Source organism: Pseudophryne corroboree (genome assembly GCF_028390025.1).
Source record: "Pseudophryne corroboree isolate aPseCor3 chromosome 3 unlocalized genomic scaffold, aPseCor3.hap2 SUPER_3_unloc_51, whole genome shotgun sequence".
Taxonomy (NCBI): domain Eukaryota; kingdom Metazoa; phylum Chordata; class Amphibia; order Anura; family Myobatrachidae; genus Pseudophryne; species Pseudophryne corroboree.
In genome coordinates, this window is record NW_026967543.1 from 817259 (window position 1) to 841942 (window position 24684).

At 48.6% G+C, this 24684-nt stretch overlaps 1 pseudogene; it reads right to left on the bottom strand.

Annotated features, from left to right (window-relative positions):
* The window catches only part of LOC134984405 (zinc finger protein 585A-like), a 176695-nt pseudogene extending 168397 nt beyond the window's left edge, over positions 1-8298 (bottom strand).
* Between the last annotated feature and the right edge of the window lie 16386 nt (positions 8299-24684).

Genomic DNA, 24684 nt, shown 5'->3' on the forward strand with positions numbered 1-24684 from the left:
CACAGCACACACACAGGGAATGCTCTGATAGAGGACAGGACCCCACGAGCCCTTTGGGGAGACAGAGGGAGAGTTTGCCAGCACACACCAGAGCGCTATATATATATATATACAGGGATAACCTTATATAAGTGTTTTTCCCTTTATAGCTGCTGTATGTTTTAATACTGCGCCTAATTAGTGCCCCCCTCTCTTTTTTTAACCCTTTCTGTAGTGTAGTGACTGCAGGGGAGAGCCAGGGAGCTTCCCTCCAACTGAGCTGTGAGGGAAAATGGCGCCAGTGTGCTGAGGAGATAGGCTCCGCCCCCTTTTCGGCGGCCTTATCTTCCGTTTTTCTGTATGTTCTAGCAGGGGTTAAATGCATCCATATAGCCCAGGAGCTATATGTGATGTATTTTTTGCCATGTAAGGTATTTGTTTTATTGCGTCTCAGGGCGCCCCCCCCAGCGCCCTGCACCCTCAGTGACCGGAGTGTGAAGTGTGCTGAGAGCAATGGCGCACAGCTGCGGTGCTGTGCGCTACCTTATTGAAGACAGGAACGTCTTCTGCCGCCGATTTTTCCGGACCTCTTCGCTCTTCTGGCTCTGTAAGGGGGCCGGCGGCGCGGCTCCGGGACCCATCCAGGCTGGACCTGTGATCGTCCCTCTGGAGCTAATGTCGAGTAGCCAAGAAGCCCAATCCACTCTGCAAGCAGGTGAGTTCGCTTCTTCTCCCCTTAGTCCCTCGATGCAGTGAGCCTGTTGCCAGCAGGACTCACTGAAAATAAAAAACCTAAACTAAAACTTTCACCAAGAAGCTCAGGAGAGCCCCTAGTGTGCACCCTTCTCGTTCGGGCACAGAGATCTAACTGAGGCTTGGAGGAGGGTCATAGGGGGAGGAGCCAGTGCACACCAGGTAGTCCTAAAGCTTTCTTTAGATGTGCCCAGACTCCTGCGGAGCCGCTATCCCCCCCATGGTCCTTACGGAGTTCCCAGCATCCACTAGGACGTCAGAGAAACTACGGGTAGTTTTTTCTCACCAAACATAATACCCTTTTTAGTGGTACCTGGGGTAATGTCAGTAATGTGTAAAACATTTTTCATTGCCTCAATCATGTAACCGGTGGCCCTATTGGAAGTTACATTAGTCTCCTCGTCGTCGACACTGGAGTCGGTATAAGTGTCGACGTCTGTATCTGCCATCTGAGGTAGCGGGCGTTTTAGAGCCCCTGATGGCCTTTGAGACGCCTGGACAGGCACAAGCTGAGTAGCCGGCTGTCCCATGTCGTCAAACCTTTTGTGTAAGGAGTTGACACTTTCACGTAATTCCTTCCATAAGTCCATCCACTCAGGTGTCGACCCCGCAGGGGGTGACATCACATTTACAGGCATTTGCTCCGCCTCCACATAATTCTCCTCATCATACATGTCGACACAGCCATACCGACACACAGCACACACACCGGGAATGCTCTGATAGAGGACAGGACCCCACTAGCCCTTTGGAGAGACAGAGGGAGAGTATGCCAGCACACACCAGAGCGCTATATATACTGGGATATCACTATACAGAGTGTTTTCCCTTATAGCTGCTTTTATATCATACACTGCGCCTAAATTGAGTGCCCCCCCCTCTCTTTTTTACCCTTTCTGTAGTGCAGGACTGCAGGGGAGAGCCAGGGAGCGATCCTTCCAGCGGAGCTGTGAGGGAAAATGGCGCCGGTGTGCTGAGGGAGATAGCTCCGCCCCTTTCTCGGCTGACTTTCCCCCGCTTTTTCTGGAAATCTGGCAGGGGTTAATTTACACCTATATAGCCCTTTGGACTATATATGGTGTATATTTGCCAGCCAAGGTGTGTTATTGCTGCTCAGGGCGACCCCCCCCAGCGCCCTGCACCCGTCAGTGACCGCAGTGTGAGGTGTGCATGAGGAGCAATGGCGCACAGCTGCAGTGCTGTGCACTACCTTGATGAAGACTGATGTCTTCTGCCGCCGATTTTCTGGACCACTTCTTGCTTCTGGCTCTGTAAGGGGGACGGCGGCGCGGCTCCGGGACCGGACGACAGAGTTTAGGCCTGTGTTCGATCCCTCTGGAGCTAATGGTGTCCAGTAGCCTAAGAAGCCCAAGCTAGCTGCAAGCAGGTAGGTTCGCTTCTTCTCCCCTCAGTCCCTCGTAGCAGTGAGCCTGTTGCCAGCAGGTCTCACTGAAAATAAAAAAACCTAAATCTAACTTTCTTTCTAGGAGCTCAGGAGAGCCCCTAGTGTGCATCCAGCTCAGCCGGGCACAAAGATCTAACTGAGGTCTGGAGGAGGGTCATAGGGGAGGAGCCAGTGCACACCAGGTAGTCCTAAAGCTTTCTTATTTGTGCCCAGTCTCCTGCGGAGCCGCTATTCCCCATGGTCCTTACGGAGTTCCCAGCATCCACTAGGACGTCAGAGAAATATGTACTAGTGGCCCCACATGGGCAGCACCAGAGGTGTAAGGTCTAGCCATGGGCCAGGGCAGCAGCACCCTCCCCCCAAGACTTTCCAGATAGTGGGCATGTCCAGCATCAAGGGGGAAGTTAAAAATAAATAAAATTACATATTATGAGCACATTATATGGTACACCTTCAGAATTTAGGAAACTATATAATTCTTTAGGTAGATATATTTTCTTGCTTATTACACCAACCGCGTATCCCAATCACTATTCACTCACTCTTATATGTCAGCCAAGCAGGCAGACAGAGCATACACTAGATCATCTGCAATCACAGGCTAAGTGGCAAAGTCATTTTCATATATGCAAATTATTTTGTATCTTATTCATTATGTCTATAAAAAGGACCACATGTCCTCAAACAAAACAGGCCCCACAGGTGCGTCGGCCTACCGGGAATCTTCCTTGCAAGCCCTATGGCCAATCCGCCTCTGCCCACAGGTGCACCATGCTCCAAGCAGGGGCCAGGGAAGATTTCTTCCAGTTGATGAGCCACCCGTGGGCTTGCAGAAACTGGATAGTCAGATGCAGATGGCGTAGGAGAGTTTCTGGGGAATTTGCCAGGATCAACAAGTCGTCCAGGTATGGTAGGATCCTGACCCCTTGACGGCGGAGCACAGCCGTCATGACCACCATAACCTTGGTGAAGACTTGCGGAGCCGTGGTCAAACCAAAGAGTAACGCCCAAAATTGGTAATGGAGGTTGCCAACCGCAAACCTCAGGTATTGCTGATGCGACATTGCAATGGGAATATGCAGGTAAGCATCCTGTATGTCCAGGGAGACCATATAATCCCCAGGTTCCAATGCCAGAACAATAGAGCGAAGAGTTTCCATACGAAACTTGGAGACCTTCACAAATTTGTTCAAGGACTTGAGGTTGAGAATGGGCCGGGAAGACCCATTCGGTTTCGGGACTAGGAACAGCGGTGAATAGTACCCCTTGCCTCTCTGAGCCAGAGGCACCTGTACTACCACTCCTGTGTCCAGTAGGGACTGTACCACCGAATGAAGAGTTTTTGCCTTTACCTGATCCGAAGGGATGTCTATCAGGCAAAATCTATGAGAGGGGCGATTTTTGAAAGATACGGTGTAACCTCAAGTGACGACTTCCCGTACCCAGGCATCGGAAGTGGTCTTCAACCATTCCTGGGTATACCCTAGAAGTCGCCCCCCCACCCTAGGATCCCCCATGCGGCAGGCAATTTAGTTTTGGAAGCAGGCTGACGGGTAGCCCAGGCCAGTTTGTGCTTATTTGGTTTGGAAGTGCGTACCTGTTTCGAGTACGCCTGACCCTTTGCTTACCCTGAAGGACAAAGGAGTACTCTTAGCCTTCGGCAACGAAGGGGCAATACTAGGTAAACACGTTGTTTTAGCAGAAGCTAAGTCAGCCACTATCTTATTGAGGTCTTCTCCGAAAAGAATGTCTCCCTTAAACGGGAGTACCTCCAGGGTTTTCTTAGAAGACAGATCCACAGACAAGGACTGCAACCATAGAATCCGGCGAGCCAGTATGGACGTAGTAGAAACCTTGGCCGCCAGAATACCTGTATCCGAAGCCGCCTCCTTAATGTAATGACACGCTGTGACAATATATGACAAGCATTGTCTAGCATGATCAGAAGCGTTGGACGGCAACTCCGCCTCCAGCTCCTGAGCCCACGCTTCCACAGCTTCTGCAGCCCATGTCGCGGCAATGGTGGGCCTATGTGCAGCACCGGTTAGGGTGTAAATTGCCTTTAAACAACCCTCCACACGCTTATCCGTCGGCTCTCTCAGGGACGTGACAATAGTTACGGGCAGAGCTGAGGATACCACCAGCTGCGCCACCTGCGAATCCACTGGCGGATGTGATTCCCAATTTTTACTTAGCTCCGCAGCGAGGGGGTAGCGAGCCAGCATCTTCTTGTGAGGCATGAATTTCTTTAAAAAGCTATTTCCTGGGGCTGCAGCACCCGTGTTGTATGCCTGCTTACTGCATGGCACCAACTACAAAACTGAGCTCCTGTGCACAAAGGTGGGGTTATAGAGGAATGGCGCTATGCATTCTGGGAAGAAGGTCAAAGCTTTGAGCCTGTTGGTGCATCGGATCAAGAGCCTACTCTACATCCCAATGTCATTCCCTGTGGAGCCCAGTGTACCCCGCAGCAGAAATACATATTCCACATTAGTCTGTACTGACAGAGGAGGGTGTAGGATAAGAGATTGCTGTAGTGACTGAGGAAGGAGAATATGTGACTTCTGTAATAAGTGTTTATTACTCACCTGTGCTGATATCTGTAGGGATCTCCTCCTCCTTACACTGCTGATCACCTCTCACATACGTCTCTTCTTCTCCCTCTGCATCTTCTGCCTTCATATCAGTCACATACGTCTCTTCTTCTCCCTTCATATCAGTCACATACGTCTCTTCTTCTCCCTCTATATCTTCTGCCTTTATATCAGTCACATACGTCTGTTCTTCTCCCTCTATATCTTCTGTTTTAATATCAGTCACATACGTCTCTTCTTCTCCCTCTATATCTTCTGCCTTTATATCAGTCACATACGTCTCTTCTTCTCCCTCTATATCTTCTGCCTTTATATCAGTCACATACGTCTCTTCTTCTCCCTCTATATCTTCTGCCTTTATATCAGTCACATACGTCTCTTCTTCTCCCTCTGTATCTTCTGTTTTAATATTAGACAGACGTTCTACCTACAAATAAAATAACAAAACCTATAATGACATTTGCATACAGTCAGGTTAAACTGAGGTGAAACAATATAATATCAGTGTATAAGACGCACAGCTCCTCTACAGATCATATAGTGACAGTCACTTTGGTATATTGGGGAGACCCTAAATACCGCCTACCTGATCCTCCTGTGGGATCCTGTGATTCTCCTCTGTACAATCCTGGGAATACAGGGGACGGGGACATCTCTCTGGGGTATCTCTGTTACTGGGCCCATCTATAGGAGACACACAGTGACTGAGTACAGTGTATATATGTGATTATCAGGTGATGTGTGTATATAGGGGCCCCCATACCTGCTCTCCCCTGTACAATACATGACAGTCTCCTCTTACCCAGTGATGTGAGGGGCCGGTGATTCTCCATCATCACGTCCATGTAAAGACCCTTGTGTTCCTCTATATACTCCACCTCCTGCATGGAGACATAGACAGTGACATCCTGACACCTTATAGGAACCTGACACACACAGTGATACAGTCATCACCCAGACACATCCCCTGGTGTTACTGTATAATGCTCCATTCCCAGCAGTCACCTCTCCAGTCATCACCCAGACACATCCCCTGGTGTTACTGTATAATGTCCCATTCCCAGCAGTCACCTCTCCAGTCATCACCCAGACACATCCCCTGGTGTTACTGTATAATGCCCCATTGCCAGCAGTCACCTCTCCAGTCATCACCCAGACACGTCCCCTGGTGTTACTGTATAATGCCCCATTCCCAGCAGTCACCTCTCCAGTCATCACCCAGAAACATCCCCCCGGTGTTACTGTATAATGCCCCATTCCCAGCAGTCACCTCTCCAGTCATCACCCAGACACGTCCCCTGGTGTTACTGTATAATGCCCCATTCCCAGCAGTCACCTCTCCAGTCATCACCCAGACACATCCCCTGGTGTTACTGTATAATGTCCCATTCCCAGCAGTCACCACCCAGACACGTCCCCTGGTGTTACTGTATAATGTTCCATTCCCAGCAGTCACCTCTCCTTTCAGCAGCTGAATGATCTTGTTGTTGAGTTCCAGGATCTTCTGGTCACTGTGTCTCTCATGTATCAGTGAGTGAGGTGGAGGCACTGTGATGGGGCTGTGGGTCGTGCTTAGTCCGCCTGACACACGAGGATGGCTGCTGGGTGTCTCACACTCACCAGATATCTTCTTCACTACTGTGTAACCCTGCAAAATGGGGAGACATCAATATAGCTGCAAATACTCCCAGATCCCCTCACTTCCCCAGTCACGTCCCTGTATTATTACTAGAGATATAAGTTATGTCACGGTGATGCTCACAGATCCCCTCACCTCCCCAGTGATATTTCTGTATTATAGCTATAGATATAAGTGATGTCATAGTGACACTCCCAGATCCCTTCACCTCCCCAGTCATGTACCTGTACTACAACTATAGATATAAGTGACATCACTGTGATGGTCCCAGATCCCATCACCTACCCAGTCATATTCCTGTATTATTACTATAGATATAAGTAATGTAAATGTGACGCTCCCAGATCCCCTCACCTCCCCAGTCATGTCCCTGTATTATTACTATAGATATAAGTGATGTCACTATGATGCTCCCAGATTCCCTCACCTCCCCAGTCATGTCCCTGTATTATTACTATAGATATAAGTGATGTCACTGTGATATTCCCAGATGCCCTCACCTCCCCAGTCATGTCCCTGTATTATTACTATAGATATAAGTGATGTCACTGTGATACTCCCAGATCCCCTCAGCTCCCCAGTCATGTTCCTGTATTATTATTATTAGTATTATAGATATAAGTGATGTCACTGTGATATTCCCAGATGCCCTCACCTCCCCAGTCATGTTCCTGTATTATTATTATAGATATGTTATGTCACTGTGACACTCCCAGGAGTCTGATATACATTTACTTCATACTGCTCCAATTATCAGCTGATACACATGCCAGGGATATTACGGTCTCTGCTTTAATACATCCTAGATTTTGAGCAATATTTCCAATCCCCACAGTATCCCTTATCCAAAATGCTTGGGACCAGAGGTATTTTGGATATTGGATTATTCCGTATTTTGGAATAATTGCATACTATAATGAGATATTATGGTGATGGGACCCAAGTCTAAGCACAGAATGCATTTCTGTTACATATAGACCTTATACACACAGCCGGAAGGTAATTTTAGCCAATATTTTTTTATAACTTTGTGCATTGAACAAAGTTTGTGTACATTGAGCCATCAAAAAACAAAGGTTTCACTATCTCACTCTCACTCAAAAAAGTCTGTATTTCGGAATATTTGGATATGGGATAATCAACCTGTAGTAATAATAATAACGACACTAAAGGCTGCACCCCAGTATAACAATAATAACAGATGTATTTAAAAGCAGGACACCACAGACCATTCCTCCTGTATTGTAGGAAATCACCATCACTCCCAATGTATAATAATAATACCAGGACACCACAAGCTGCTGTCCCTGTATAATAATAACCGTACACAAAAACCTGCTCCCCCTGTATAACACTAATAACAACACACCCCATTCTGCTCTCCCTTTATATTAATAATACAATCACACAATAGGCTGTTCCCCCAGAAAAAATATAATAGGACACTACAAGTCGCTCCCCCTGTATAATAATAACAGGACACCACATGCTGCTCCTCTGTATAATAATAATAACAGGACACCACAAGCTGCTCCCCCTGTATAATAATAATAACAGGACACCACAGGCTGCTCCCCCTGTATAATAATAATAATAACAGGACACCACAGGCTGCTCCCCCTGTATAATAATAATAACAGGACACCACAAGCTGCTCCCCCTGAATAATAATAATAATAACAGGACACCACAGGCTGCTCCCCCTGTATAATAATAATAACAGGACACCACAGGCTGCTCCCCCTGTATAGTAATAATATCAGGACACCACAGGCTGCTCCCCCTGTATAGTAATAATATCAGGGCACCACAGGCTGCTCCCCCTGTATAGTAAGACGCCATTACCTGATCTCCACGTACACTGCGAGGCAGCAAGCAGTCGATGAAAACTCACTTCCTGTATGTGGAACGCACAGTCCGGAAGTAAGGTGGAACGCACAGTCAGGAAGTAGGGCATGATTGGCAAAGGCTGCTTTCTGGTTATTGGCCCCTCCCCTCTACACCACGCCCGCACCTCCGCCCCCAGTAATATTTAAACCATAAAAGTCCTCAGTGCAGGAGGCCGGCGGCCATTTTCTTGTAGACCAGTCCGGCAGCAGCAATAAGAACAAACCGCAATAGATTCCCTGACGGTCTAGTGACGTCAGGAGCGGCGGCCATTTTCCCCTGGTCTGAGCTCCGCCTTCCTTCTATCATTCCCACAAGGCAGCAGGAGCAGAGAGCAGCCATTGCTGTGTCTGGCAGCAGGTAATGATATTATTATTATTATTCTATAGGCTGAGCAGCTCTGGTGTCAGGTTCTGTACTACAGGGGGAGCAGCCTCTGGTGCCTTGTTATAGTGCAGCTGGAGCAGCCTCTGGTGCTGCATTATCCCTGTACAGGTGGCTGACACTCTAGTGTCCTATTACTGTAATACAGGTGACGCAGACCCCGCCGTTACCGTGATACAGGTGGAGCAGACCCCGCCATTACCGCAATACAGGAGGTGCAGACCCCGCCGTTACCGTAATACAGGTGGCGCAGACCCCGCCGTTACCGTAATACAGGTGGCGCAGATCCCGCCGTTACCATAATACAGGTGGCGCAGACGCCGCCGTTACCGTAATACAGGTGGAGCAGACCCCGCCGTTACCGTAATACAGGTGTCGCAGACCTCGCCGTTACCGTAATACAGGTGACGCAGACCCCGCCGTTACCGTAATACAGGTGGAGCAGACCCCGCCGTTACCTTAATACAGGTGACGCAGACCCCGGCGCTAACGTAATACAGGTGGTGCAGACCCCGACGTTACCGTAATACAGGTGGCGCAGACCCCGCCGTTACCGTATTACAGTGGCGCAGACCCCATAGTTACCGTAATACAGGTGGCGTAGACCCCGTAGTTACCATAATACAGGTGGCGCAGACCCCGTAGTTACCATAATACAGGTGGCGCAGACCCCGCCGTTACCGTAATACAGGCGTCGCAGACCCCGCCGTTACCGTAATACAGGCGTCACAGACCCCGCCGTTACCGTAATACAGGCGTCACAGACCCCGCCGTTACCGTAATAAAGGTGGCGCAGCCCCTGCCGTTACCGTAATACAGGTGGCGCAGACCCCGCCGTTACCGTAATACAGTGGCGCAGACCCCGCCGTTACCGTAATACAGGTGGTGCAGACCCCGCCGTTACCGTAATACAGGTGGAGCAGACCCCGCCGTTACCTTAATACAGGTGACGCAGACCCCGGCGCTAACGTAATACAGGTGGTGCAGACCCCGACGTTACCGTAATACAGGTGGCGCAGACCCCGCCGTTACTGTATTACAGTGGCGCAGACCCCATAGTTACCGTAATACAGGTGGCGTAGACCCCGTAGTTACCATAATACAGGTGGCGCAGACCCCGTAGTTATCATAATACAGGTGGCGCAGACCCCGCCGTTACCGTATTACAGTGGCGCAGACCCTGCCGTTACCGTAATACAGGAGGTGCAGACCCCGCCGTTACCGTAATACAGGTGGTGCAGACCCCGGCGTTACCGTAATAAAAGCGGCTTAGACCCCGGAGTTAAAGACCCCGGCGTTACCGTAATACAGGTGGTGCAGACTCCGGCGTTACAGTAATACAAGCGGAGCAGACCCCGGAGTTTAAGACCCCGGCGTTACCATAATACAGGTGGCGCAGACCCCAGCTTTACCGTAATACAGGTGGCGCAGGCCCCGCCGTTACCGTAATACAGGTGGCGCAGAGCCCGCCGTTACCGTAATACAGGTGACACAGACCCCGCCGTTACCGTAATACAGGTGGCGCAGACCACGCCGTTGCCGTAATACGGGTGGAGCAGACCCTGCCGTTACCGTAATACGGGTGGCGCAGACCCCACCGTTACTGTATTTCCATAAATGGAGCATTACAGGTGTTGTGTGTTGTGTCCTTTGGCATTGTACTATACAGGGGGAGCGACCTGTGTTGTATTAATATTCAGGGGAGCAGCATGTGTTGTCATAATATACAGGGGTAGCGGCCTGTACTGTCATAATATACAGGTGGAGGGTCCTGTGGTGTCTTATTATTATTATATAGGGTGAGCGGCATGTATTGGCTTTCTATATTAGCATCCTGTGCTGTCCTAGTATACAGGGGGAGCGGCCTGTGTTGTCTTAATATACAGGGATAGCATCCTGTGCTGTCATAGTATACAGCGGGAGCGGCCTGTGTTGTCATAATATACAGGGGTAGCATCCTGTGCTGTCATCGTATACAGGGGGAGCGGCCTGTATTGTCATAATATACAGGGGTAGCATCCTGTGCTGTCATATTATACAGGAGGAGCGGCCTGTGTTGTCATCCTGTGCTGTCATAGTATACAGGGGGAGCGGCCTGTATTGTCATAATATACAGGGATAGCATCCTGTGCCGTCATTGTATACAGGGGAGCGGCCTGTTCTGTCATAGTATACAGGGGCAGTGGCCTGTGTTGTCATAATATACAGGGATAGCATCCTGTGCTGTCATACTATACAGGGGGAGCGGCCTGTGTTGTCATAATATACAGGGGTAGCATCCTGTGCTGTCATCGTAAACGGGGGGAGCGGCCTGTATTGTCATAATATACAGGGGGAGCATCCTGTGCTGTCATAGTATACAGGAGGAGCGGCCTGTGTTGTCATCCTGTGCTGTCATATTATACAGGGGGAGTGGCCTGTGTTGCTATAATTTACAGGGGTAGCATCATGTGCTATCATGGTATACAGGGGGAGCGGCCTGTGTTTTCATTATATACAGGGGTAGCATCCTGTGCTGTCATAGTATACAGGGGGAGCGACCTGTGTTTTCATAATATACAAGGGTAGCATAATGTGCTGTCATAGTATACAGGGGGAGCGACCTGTATTGTCATAATATACAGGGGTATCATTCTGTGCCGTCATTGAATACAGATGGAGCGGCCTGTGCTGTCATAGTATACAGGGGGAGGGGCCTGTGGTGTCTTGTTACTATTATTATATAGGGAGAGCAGCATGTATTGGCTTTCTATACAGAAGGAGTGGCCTGTGCTGTCATTGTATACAGGGGTAGCATCCTGTGCTGGCATAGTATACAGGGGGAGCGACCTGTGTTGCTAAAATACACAGGGGTAGCAGTCTGTGTTGTCATAGTATACAGGAGGAGCGGCCTGTGTTTTCATAATATACAAGGGTAGCATCCTGTGCCGTCATAGTATACAGGGGGAGCGGCCTGTGTTGTCATAGTATACAGGAGGAGCGGCCTGTGTTTTCATAATATACAAGGGTAGCATAATGTGCTGTCATAGTATACAGGGGGAGCGGTCTGTATTAACATAATATACAGGGGTAGCATCATGTGCTGTCATAGTATACAGGGGGAGTGGCCTGTGTTTACATAATATACAGGGGTAGCATCATCTGCTGTCATATTATACAGGTGGAGCGGCCTGTGTTGTCATAATATACAGGGGTAGCATCCTGTGCCGTCATTGTATACAGGGGTAGTAGCATAATATACAGGGGCAGCGTCCTGTACTGTCATAGTATACAGGAGGAGCAACCTGTGTTGTCATAATATGCAGGCGGAGGGGCCTGTGGTGTCTTGTTACTATTATTATATAGGGTGAGCGGCATGTATTGGCTTTCTATACAGAAGGAGCGGCCTGTATTGTCATAATATACAGGGGTAGCATCCTGTGCCGTCATTGTATACAGTGGGAGCGGCCTGTGTTGTCATAGCATACAAGGGGAGCAGCCTGTGATGTCTTGTTACTATTATATAGGGTGAGCAGCATGTATTGGCTTTCTATACAGAAGTGGCCTGTGCTGTCATAGTATACAGGGGTAGCATCCTGTGCTGTCATAGTATACAGGAGGAACGGCCTGTGTTGTCATAATATAGAGGGGTAGCATCCTGTGCTTTCATAGTGTACAGGGGGAGCGGCCTGTGTTTTCATAATATACAGGGGTAGCATCCTGTGCTGTCATAGTATACAGGGGTAGCATCCTGTGCTGTCATAGTATACAGGAGGAGTGGCCTGTGTTGCTGTAATATACAGGGGTAGCATCCTGTGCTGTCATAGTATACAGGGGAGCGGCCTGTGTTTTCATAATATAGAGGGATATCATCCTGTGCCATCATTGGATACAGGGGGAGCAGCCTGTGCTGTCATAGTATACAGGGGGAGGGGCCTGTGGCGTCTTGTTACTAATATTATATAGGGTGAGCAGCATGTATTGGCTTTCTATACAGAAGAAGTGGTCTGTGCTGTCATAGTATACAGGGGTTGCATCCTGTGCTGTCATAGTATACAGGGGGAGCAGTATGTGTTGTCATAATATACATGGGTAGCATCCTGTGCTGTCAAAGTATACAGTGGGAGCGGCCTGTGTTGTCATAATATACAGGTCTAGCATCCTGTGTCGTCATTGTATACAGGGTTAGTGGCATAACTATAGTTTTTTCACTGGTATGCTACGCTGGGCTTTCTGGCTTATGCTGGTGTTTTGGGATGCCACACCCTGCACCTAGATATAGCGCTAGGGACCCCAAATATACAGAGACGCCTTGATGCGGCTTTGGGGCTTATTCACACATTTGCTCAAATATGTGTAACGAAGATCTCTGAATTCTATTATCATGTGGGATTTAGATCTGGTTACGGTTATCATTCAGGGTACTGGGGGAAACCAATTGCCTTTCTTTCTTGCTCAGAAATACCCCTCCCTTTCGAGCACCTGAATGATATCACTAAGCTAATTGAGCATCTACCAATATATATGTTTGTAGTGGCATAATATACAGGGGTATCGTCCGGTACTGTCATAGTATACAGGAGGAGCGACCTGTGTTGCCATAATATACAGGCGGAGGGGCCTGTGGTTTCTTGTTCCTATTATTATATAGGGTGAGCGGCATGTATTGTCTTTCTATACAGAAGGAGTGGCGTGTGTTGTCATAATATACAGGGGTAGCATCCTGTGCTGTCATAGTATACAACGGGAGCGGCCTGTGTTGCTATAATATACAGGGGTAGCATCCTGTGCTGTCATAGTATACAGTGGGAGCGGCCTGTGTTGTCATAATATACAGGTCTAGCATCCTGTGTCGTCATTGTATACAGGGGTAGTGGCATAACTATAGTTTTTTCACTGGTATGCTACGCTGGGCTTTCTGGCTTATGCTGGTGTTTTGGGATGCCACACCCTGCACCTAGATATAGCGCTAGGGACCCCAAATATACAGAGACTCCTTGATGCGGCTTTGGGGCTTATTCACACATTTGCTCAAATATGTGTAACGAAGATCTCTGAATTCTATTATCATGTGGGATTTAGATCTGGTTACGGTTATCATTCAGGGTACTGGGGGAAACCAATTGCCTTTCTTTCTTGCTCAGAAATACCCCTCCCTTTCGAGCACCTGAATGATATCACTAAGCTAATTGAGCATCTACCAATATATATGTTTGTAGTGGCATAATATACAGGGGTATCGTCCGGTACTGTCATAGTATACAGGAGGAGCGACCTGTGTTGCCATAATATACAGGCGGAGGGGCCTGTGGTTTCTTGTTCCTATTATTATATAGGGTGAGCGGCATGTATTGTCTTTCTATACAGAAGGAGTGGCGTGTGTTGTCATAATATACAGGGGTAGCATCCTGTGCTGTCATAGTATACAAGGGGAGCGGCCTGTGTTGCTATAATATACAGGGGTAGCATCCTGTGCTGTCATAGTATACAAGGGGAGCGGCCTGTGTTGCTATAATATACAGGTGTAGCATCCTGTGCTGTCATAGTATATAGGGGAGCGGCCTGTGTTGTCATAATATACAGAAGGAGCGACCTGTGTTGTCATAATATACAGGGATAGCATCCTGTACTGTGATAGTATACAGGGGGAGCGGCCTGTGTTGCTATAATATACAGGGGTAGCATCCTGTGCTGTCATAGTATATAGGGGAGCGGCCTGTGTTGTCATAATATACAGAGGGAGCGGCCTGTGTTGTCATAATATACAGGGGTAGCATCCTGTGCTGTCATAGTATATAGGGGAGCGGCCTGTGTTGTCATAATATACAGGGATAGCATCCTGTACTGTGATAGTATACAGGGGGAGCGGCCTGTGTTGCTATAATATACAGGGGTAGCATCCTGTGCTGTCATAGTATATAGGGGAGCGGCCTGTGTTGTCATAATATACAGAGGGAGCGGCCTGTGTTGTCATAATATACAGGGGTAGCATCCTGTGCTGTCATAGTATATAGGGGAGCGGCCTGTGCTGTCATAGTATACAGGGGAGCGGCCTGTGTTGTCATAATATACAGGGATAGCATCCTGTACTGTCATAGTATACAGGGGGAGCGGCCTGTGTTGTCATAATATACAGGGCTAGCTTCCTGTGTTGTCATAGTATACAGGGGCAGCGGCCTGTGTTGTATTTATTTTAATATTTATTTATTAGCAGTTTCTTATATAGCGCAGCATATTCCGTTGCACTTTACAATTAAAACAACAGTAATAGAACAAAACTGGGTAAAAACAGACAGACATAGACGTAGGAAGGCCCTGCTCGCAAGCTTACAATCTATAGGGAAATAGGCATTGATGCACAAGGATAGATGCTACCTGTTGCATAATGGTCCACCAGCTTGCCAGTTTCTTAATGGGTTGTATGATATGATCACCCAGCAATAAAATGAGGTATAGATTGAGAACAGCAGAGGACCCCAGTCTGAGCCTTGCAGTACTCCAACTGATAGAGGTAGAGAAGAAGTAGAATCAGAGAAGTGAACACTGAAAGAGCGATTAGATAGGTAGGATGAGAACCAGGAGAGGGCTGTGTCCTGAAGACCTAGAGATTGTAGTATTTGTATGAGAAGAGAGTGGTCAGCAGTGTCATAAGCAGCAGAGACATCTAGAAGAATGAGTAGTGTGTAATGGGCTTTAGATCTAGCAGTGACCAGATCATTCACTACTTTGGTCAGCGCCGTCTCTGTGGAGTGTTGGGCATGAAAGCCTGACTGAAGTGGGTCCAATAAGTAGTGGGCGTTAAGAATGTGTGTAAGGCGAGTGTAGGCAAGTCTCTCAAGTAGCTTGGAGGGACCTGGTAGCTGAGAAATTGACGGTAGTTAGAGAGTGTGTTTGGGTCAGAGTTGTGTTTGTTTAGTAATGGGAGTAATCACTGCATGCTTAAACAGAGAAGGAAAGATACCAGTAGAGAGAGAGAGATTACAGATTTTAGTTAAGGTTGGGATAAGCACAGGAGACAAAGTTTTACTGACCTGTGAGGGTATAGGATCAAGAGGAGAATGTTGATACTTCATCTTCACTTGTGGGATCAAATGAAGAGAAAGTGCCAGAGGGTTCAGGTAGGGAATTGAGCAGGTCACTGGCTGAGGAAGAGCGTACCATTGCATCTCAGATTTTATCACTCTTATCCTTGAAGTAGGAGGCAAGTTCTTGTGCACTGATAGTAGCTAGTGGGGGAGGTGAGGGAGGGTAAAGAAGTGATTTATATGTATTAGAAAGTCGCTTGTGGTTGGTGACATGAGGAGAGATGAAAGATTGGACGTATGTTTGGCAGTGTCCAGAGCCTGATGATAGGAGTGGTAGGGTGGTCTTATATGTGAGGAAGTCACTTGGATTCTGAGATTTACGCCACTGACGTTCTACTTTACGTGACAGTTTTTGTAGGTGTCTTGATGATTTAGAGTGCCATGGTTGGCATCTAAGCCTACGTGGAGTGTGATGGGTAGCTGGAGCCACTTCATCAAGGGCACTCTCAAGGGTCTTGTGCAGGGGGGATACAGAAGTGTCAGGTGTGGTAAATGTAGAGATTGGTGAGCGCAGTTGTTGCAGAGAAGTGGAAAGTTGGTGAAAATGTATATTGTTAGTATTTCTGCGGGTTAGAGGAGGCTTGTAGGTTTTAGTGTCATAGAATTTAGAGTAATAGAAGAGATTGTGAAGGTGATCAGGATGTGATCAGAGAGAGGGAAAGGAGTGTTAATGAATTCAGAAACTGAGCAGAGCCTGGTGAACACAAGATCAAGGCAGTGGCCTTCCTGGTGTGTAGAGGAGTCGGACCATTGGGTGAGGCCAAGAGAGGAGGTTAGAGAGAGGAGTTTGGGGGCATGAACAGTTTGTGGAGTGTCAAGAGCTATATTGATATTGACCCATAATGATGGTGGAGATGTCAGAGGATAAGATGTGTGGGAGCCAGGCAGAAAAATCTTCTAGAAATTATTGTTTGGGTTGCCCAGGAGGGCGATAGATAGCTGCAACACGCAGAGAGAAGGAAGTGAAAATCCTGATAGAGTGATCTTCAAATTATGTGAATGCGAGTGATGGAACCTGAGGTAGAACAGTGTATGTCAAAAGTTGGGACAGTAAGATTCCAACCCCGCCACCTTTACCATGCCTGGGGGGGGGGGGGGGGTGAAGTGGAAACCACTGTGTGACAGTGCACGGGAGGCCGTGTCTGATTGTGTGAGCCAGGTTTCTGTTATAGCCAGCAGATTAAAGTTGTGAGATATGAAGAGGTCATGGATGGATGTTAATTTGTTACAAACAGAGCGTGCATTCCATAAGCCACATTTTAGTGACTTGGAGGGGGATGGGAGACACGTGATATTTATGAGGTTAGATGGAGTTCTATGTTGTTTTGAGACAGCTGAGTGTGAAAGGGACAGGTGGTTGGGGCCTGGATTTGGTGATATGGCACCAGCTAATAAAAGCAGAACACTGAGATAAATATTGGTGGATGTTTGCGAGTGTTTATTCTGGGGCCAATTGTGGTTGTCAAAGTACTTGCAGAGAAGTAAGTATAAAGCTCATGAGTGTTTAGAAGAGGGGAGTGGAGAATAGAAGCTGTAATGTGTACAGAGGGGAGAGTTTTATGGTGAATGGAGAATGTGTTACATTTGGTGAGAATTTAATGAATTGAAATAAGAAACAGTAGTGTGATGAACATGCTGTGGTTGTTTGTGAGATAATTTTGGGTTAAGTGGTTTAAGTAAGTTACCTTTCCTTGTTGGTGCTCAATGTTTGTTCAGCTGTTTTTTTAACTGTTTGGATAACACACTTCTTAATTCCACACTTATTAAATTCCCCAGCAAGCTGACCCCTTGACACAGTGACATCGGGGGACGTGTCTGGGTGATGACTGGAGAGGTGACTGCTGGGATTGGCGCATTATACAGTAACACCAGGGGATGTGTCTGGGTGATGACTGGAGAGGTGACTGCTGGGAATGGGACATTATACAGTAACACCAGGGGGCGTGTCTGGGTGATGACTGGAGAGGTGACTGCTGGGAATGGGGCATTATACAGTAACACCAGGGGACGTGTCTGGGTGATGACTGGAGAGGTGACTGCTGGGAATGGGACATTATACAGTAACACCAGGGGATGTGTCTGGGTGATGACTGGAGAGGTGACTGCTGGGAATGGGACATTATACAGTAACACCAGGGAACGTGTCTGGGTGATGACTGGAGAGGTGACTGCTGGGAATGGGGCATTATACAGTAACACCAGGGGATGTGTCTGGGTGATGACTGGAGAGGTGACTGCTGGGAATGGGGCATTATACAGTAACACCAGGGGACGTGTCTGGGTGATGACTGGAGAGGTGACTGCTGGGAATGGGGCATTATACAGTAACACCAGGGGACGTGTCTGGGTGATGACTGGAGAGGTGACTGCTGGGAATGGGACATTATACAGTAACACCAGGGAACGTGTCTGGGTGATGACTGGAGAGGTGACTGCTGGGAATGGGGCATTATACAGTAACACCAGGGGACGTGTCTGGGTGATGACTGGAGAGGTGACTGCTGGGAATGGGGCATTATACAGTAACACCAGGGGACGTGTCTGGGTGATGACTGGAGAGGTGACTGCTGGGAATGGGACATTATACAGTAACACCAGGGGATGTGTCTGGGTGATGACTGGAGAGGTGACTGCTGGGAACGGGACATTATACAGTAACACCAGGGGGCATGTCTGGGTGATGACTGGAGAGGTGACTGCTGGGAATGGGGCATTATACAGTAACACCAGGGGACGTGTCTGGGTGATGACTGGAGAGGTGACTACTGGGAATGGGACATTATACAGTAACATCGGGGGGCGTGTCTGGGTGATGACTGGAGAGGTGACTGCTGGGAATGGGACATTACACAGTAACACCGGGGGACATGTCTGGGTGATGACTGGAGAGGTGACTGCTAAGAATGGGACATTATACAGTAACACCAGGGGATGTGTCTGGGTGATGACTGGAGAGGTGACTGCTGGGAATGGGGCATTATACAGTAACACCAGGGGATGTGTCTGGGTGATGACTGGAGAGGTGACTGCTGGGAATGGGACATTATACAGTAACACCAGGGGACGTGTCTGGGTGATGACTGGAGAGGTGACTACTGGGAATGGGACATTATACAGTAACATCGGGGGGCGTGTCTGGGTGATGACTGGAGAGGTGACTGCTGGGAATGGGACATTACACAGTAACACCACGGGACGTGTCTGGGTGATGACTGGAGAGGTGACTGCTGGGAAAGGGGACATTATACAGTAACACCGGGGGATGTGTCCGGGTGATGACTGTGGAAGTGACTACTGGGAATAGGGCATTATACAGTAACACCAGGGGATGTGTCTGGGTGATGACTGGAGAGGTGACTGCTGGAAATGGGCCATTATACAAAAACATCAGGGGATGTGTCCGGGTGATAACTGTGGAAGTAAATGCTGGGAATAGGGCATTATACAGTAACACCGGGGGATGTGTCTGGGTGATGACTGGAGAGGTGACTGCTGGGAATGGGACATTGTACAGTAACACAGAGGGACGTGTCTGGGTGATGATTGGAGAGGTAACTGCTGGGAATGGGACATTATACAGTAACACCGGGAGAGGTGTCTGGGTGATGACTGGAGAGGTGACTGCTAAGAATGGGAAGTTATACAGTAACACCAGGGGATGTGTCTGGGTGATGACTGGAGAGGTGACTGCTGGGAATGGGGCATTATACAGTAACACCAGGGGATGTGTCTGGGTGATGACTGGAGAGGTGACTACTGGGAATGGGACATTATACTGTAACACCAGGGGACGTGTCTGGGTGATGACTGGAGAGGTGACTACTGGGAATGGGACATTATACAGTAACATCGGGGGGCGTGTCTGGGTGATGACTGATGACTGGAGAGGTGACTGCTGGGAATGGGACATTACACAGTAACACCACGGGACGTGTCTGGGTGATGACTGGAGAGGTGACTGCTGGGAAAGGGGACATTATACAGTAACACCGGGGGATGTGTCCGGGTGATGACTGTGGAAGTGACTGCTGGGAATAGGGCATTATACAGTAACACCAGGGGATGTGTCTGGGTGATGACTGGAGAGGTGACTGCTGGAAATGGGCCATTATACAAAAACATCAGGGGACGTGTCTGGGTAATGACTGGAGAGGTGACTGCTGGGAATGGGACATTATACAGTAACACCGGGGTATGTGTCTGGGTGATGACTGGAGAGATGACTGCTGGGAATGGGACATTATACAGTAACACAGAGGGACGTGTCTGGGTGATGATTGGAGAGGTAACTGCTGGGAATGGGACATTATACAGTAACACCGGGAGAGGTGTCCGGGTGATGACTGGAGAGGTGACTGCTGGGAATGGGGCATTATACAGTAACACCAGGGGATGTGTCTGTGTGATGACTGGAGAGGTGACTGCTGGGAATGGGACATTATACAGTAACACCAGGGGATGTGTACGGGTGATGACTGTGGAAGTAAATGCTGGGAATAAGACATTATACAGTAACACCGGGGGATGTGTCTGGGTGATGACTGGAGAGGTGACTGCTGGGAATGGGACATTGTACAGTAACGCCAGGAGACGTGTCTGGGTGATGACTGGAGAGGTGACTGCTGGGAATGGGACATTATACAGTAACACCGGGGGATGTGTCTGGGTGATGACTGGAGAGGTTACTGCTGGGAATGGGACATTATACAGTAACACAGAGGGACGTGACTGGGTGATGATTGGAGAGGTGACTTCTGGGAATGGGACATTATATTGTAACACCGGGGGAGGTGTCTGGGTGATGACTGGAGAGGTGCCTGCTGGGAATGGGGCATTATACAGAAACACCGGGGGATGTGTCTGGGTGATGACTGGGGAGTTAACTGCCGTGAATGGGTCATTATACAGTAACACCGGTGAACGTGTCTGGGTGATGACTGGAGAGTAGACTGCCGGGAATGAGACATTATACAGTAACACCAGGGGATGTGTCCGGGTGATGACTGGAGAGGTGACTGCTGGGAACGGGGCATTATACAGTAACACCAGGAGACGTGTCTGGGTGATGACTGGAGAGGTGACTGCTGGGAATGGCGCATTATACATGTCACGATCCGGGTATCTGGACGCCATTACTTACCCTTCAGATGCCTCCTAAGGCGGGCTCAGTGTTCCAGGACCGGATTCCGCTGTTCCTGAGTTTCCACATGCAGAGTGTCAGAGTGGTGTTTTCATCAGCCGCGGCCTCCGCTGTGCCCGCGTGGTTAAATGTGCATCTATCAGCCTGGCGTCTCCTGTCTCCGGTGGCCGGCGCCGCCATTACTGTTTCCCAGACCACATGGATTACAAACCAAACTTCCCTCCAAGTGTCATCTGATCATTTCCACCAATCTGCTGTCTGTATTGTTGATTTGCATAATTGCCTAGCCAACCCCTTCCTTGCTGCAGGTATAAGTAAGCTGTACCTGAGCAAGGAAGACGTCAGTGCTTTGGTTGTCAAACCTAGTTCCTGTTTGTCTCTCTCCTGTGATTGTCTTCCAGGTTCCAGCTCCTGTCTCAAGACTTCCACCATAGAGACCCGCACCAGCATTCCACCTGCGGTTTAGCCTGACTCTCCAATCCATTGTGGATTCATCTGTTTCCAGCTACAACATTACCTGCTTCCAGCTCAGCTTCCAGCAGAGTACAGCTTCCCTTAAAGGGCCGGTGTCCTTTCTACACTTTACCACTCTCCACCGGTATTATTATTTCTCCGCTCTCAAGTTCTACATTTCAGTTCATATTTCATCGCTCCCAAGTTCATTTATTATTTAACTGGTTCCAGCCAGTATCCACTCCGTGCTAACAACAGTCTGGTTCCAGCCAGTATCCACAGCAGCTGTTTTACCTTCAGCAACCCAGCTTTTCCTGGAACACCAGCTGGCACAATCCTGGGTTATCTCCATTGCTACAGTCGGGCCTGGTAAGGACTTTCCATCTAGAAGATCATAAGAACTATCTCACACTACCAGTGCCCTGTGGCTCCTGCCATCCTGTAGTACTCAGGAACTGTATTTATTCTTTGCTGACTTTTACGTTTTCTTTTACTGCTGCTGTGTTGCGGAGTTGTCATAATAAACATCATTGACTTTTATCCAAGTTGTCGTGGTCACGCCTTCGGGCAGTTATTATTCATGTTACTTACATGTCCAGGGGTCTGATACAACCTCCCAGGTTCCGGTACATCTCAGCCCCTACAACTGAGGCTGCCTCCCGTCAGCTCAGGCCCTCAGTTGTGACAGTAAGCACTGACCTAATGAATCCAGCCGGAGACCAGGATCAAGCGGCCAGGCCGATGCAAGAACTGGCAGCCCGACTAGAACATCAGGAGGCTGCACAGGGCAACATCATCCGCTGTCTCCAGGATCTCTCTACTCGGCTGGATGGGATTCAGACAACTCTCCGTGGATCAGGCGCGTCTGGTGCGTCAACCACAGTGACTCCAGCTATAACCCCACCCACCTTACCCATTTCTGCTCCACGTCTTCATCTTCCAACGCCAGCAAAATTTGACGGATCTCCAAGATTCTGCAGGGGATTTCTCAACCAGTGTGAGATTCAGTTTGAGCTACAACCTGGCAATTTTCCCAGTGACCGTACAAAAATTGCCTACATTATTTCTCTTCTCAGTGGCTCAGCCCTTGATTGGGCATCACCGTTATGGAAGAGGTCCGACACCCTGCTATCTTCTTACACTGCATTCGTGTCAACATTCAGGCGCATCTTCGACGAGCCAGGCCGGGTAACTTCAGCTTCGTCTGAGATTCTCCGTTTACGCCAGGGATCACGTACTGTAGGACAATATCTTATACAGTTCCAGATCCTGGCATCCGAACTGGCATGGAACGACGAGGCCCTGTATGCTGCATTCTGGCATGGTTTATCCGAGCGTATTAAAGATGAGTTAGCTACCAGAGACTTACCCTCCAAGTTAGATGAGCTAATCTCACTTTGTACGAAAGTTGACTTACGTTTCAGAGAGAGAGCAACTGAGCGTGGAAGATCATCTGCTCCAAAATCTTCTGCTCCTCCTCCTCGCCAACTGTCACCAACTAAAGATGAACCCATGCAAATTGGCCGTTCCCGTTTAACTCCTGCTGAGCGCCGAAGACGTCTCTCCGAGTTTCTCTGTCTGTATTGTGCAGCTCCGTCTCACACCATTAATGCCTGTCCCAAACGTCCGGGAAACTCCAAATCCTAGCTCGCCAAGGAGAGGGCCGGCTAGGAGTAATGATCTCCTCTCCATCTTCTCAAGATTGTAACCTCCCAGTCTCGCTTCAAGTTGCTCAACGTTATCAGAACGTCATTGCCCTCCTGGATTCCGGAGCAGCTGGGAACTTTATTACCGAAGCCTATGTTAAACGGTGGTCCCTACCCACCGAGAGACTTCCTTCGTCCTTTTCCTTAACTGCTGTGGATGGCAGTAACATTTTTGATACAGTTATTTCTCTAAGGACTCTACCAGTTGTTCTGAGAGTGGGAGTTCTTCATTCCGAACTTATTTCACTTTTAGTGATTCCAAGAGCCACACATCCTGTGGTCCTGGGCCTTCCATGGCTCCGTCTTCACAATCCTACAATTGATTGGACGACTACGCAAATCCTGGCATGGGGTTCCTCCTGTACTAAGACATGTTTGTTTAAAGTGTTGCCTGTCTGTTCTTCCTCCCCCAGGTCGTCTGATGTTCCACCTCCTCCATATCAAGATTTCACGGATGTGTTCAGTAAAGCTTCTGCTGATATCCTTCCTCCTCATAGAGAATGGGACTGCCCGATTGATCTCGTTCCAGGGAAGGTTCCACCTCGAGGCCGAACTTATCCGTTGTCTCTCCCCGAGACGCATTCTATGGAGGAATACATTAAAGAGAACCTAGCAAAGGGGTTCATTCGACCTTCTTCTTCTCCAGCCGGCGCAGGCTTCTTTTTTGTAAAGAAGAAAGATGGTGGTCTGCGGCCGTGCATCGACTACAGAGGTTTGAACGACATTACCATCAAGAACCGCTATCCTTTACCCCTGATTACTGAGCTCTTTGACAGAGTTAGCGGAGCTACCATCTTTACAAAGCTGGACCTGAGAGGTGCATACAATCTCATCCGGATCCGTGAGGGTGACGAGTGGAAGACCGCATTTAACACCCGTGACGGACATTATGAGTACCTCGTCATGCCCTTCGGATTGAGCAATGCTCCAGCTGTCTTCCAGCATTTCGTCAATGAGATCTTCAGAGACATTCTATACCGTCATGTCGTGGTCTATCTAGATGATATCCTCATTTTTGCCAACGATTTAGAGGAACATCGTTTCTGGGTAAAGGAGGTTCTGTCCCATCTCCGTGTCAATCATCTCTACTGCAAATTAGAGAAATGCGTCTTTGAAGTCAAGTCCATTCCGTTTCTAGGGTACATTGTGTCCGGTTCCGGACTAGAGATGGATCCTGAGAAACTACAAGCAATCCAGAATTGGCCGGTACCCTTAACCCTCAAAGGGGTCCAGAGGTTCTTAGGGTTCGCCAATTATTACCGAAAGTTTATACGAGACTTTTCCACCATTGTGGCGCCTATTACTGCTTTCACCAAGAAGGGTGCTAACCCGTCCAAGTGGTCTGAAGAAGCCATGCAAGCTTTTCATCTTTTAAAACAGAGGTTCATCTCTGCACCTGTCCTGAAACAGCCTGACATCGACTCTCCTTTCATCTTAGAGGTGGATGCCTCCTCCGTTGGAGTAGGAGCGGTGTTATCTCAGAGGGCTAAAGATGGTCATTTACATCCTTGCAGTTTCTTCTCACGGAAGTTCTCCCCAGCGGAGCGCAACTATGCCATTGGCGACCAGGAGTTGCTAGCCATCAAGCTCGCTCTAGAGGAGTGGAGATATCTGTTGGAGGGAGCTTCTCATTCAATCACCATCCTTACAGACCACAAGAACCTTCTATATCTAAAAGGC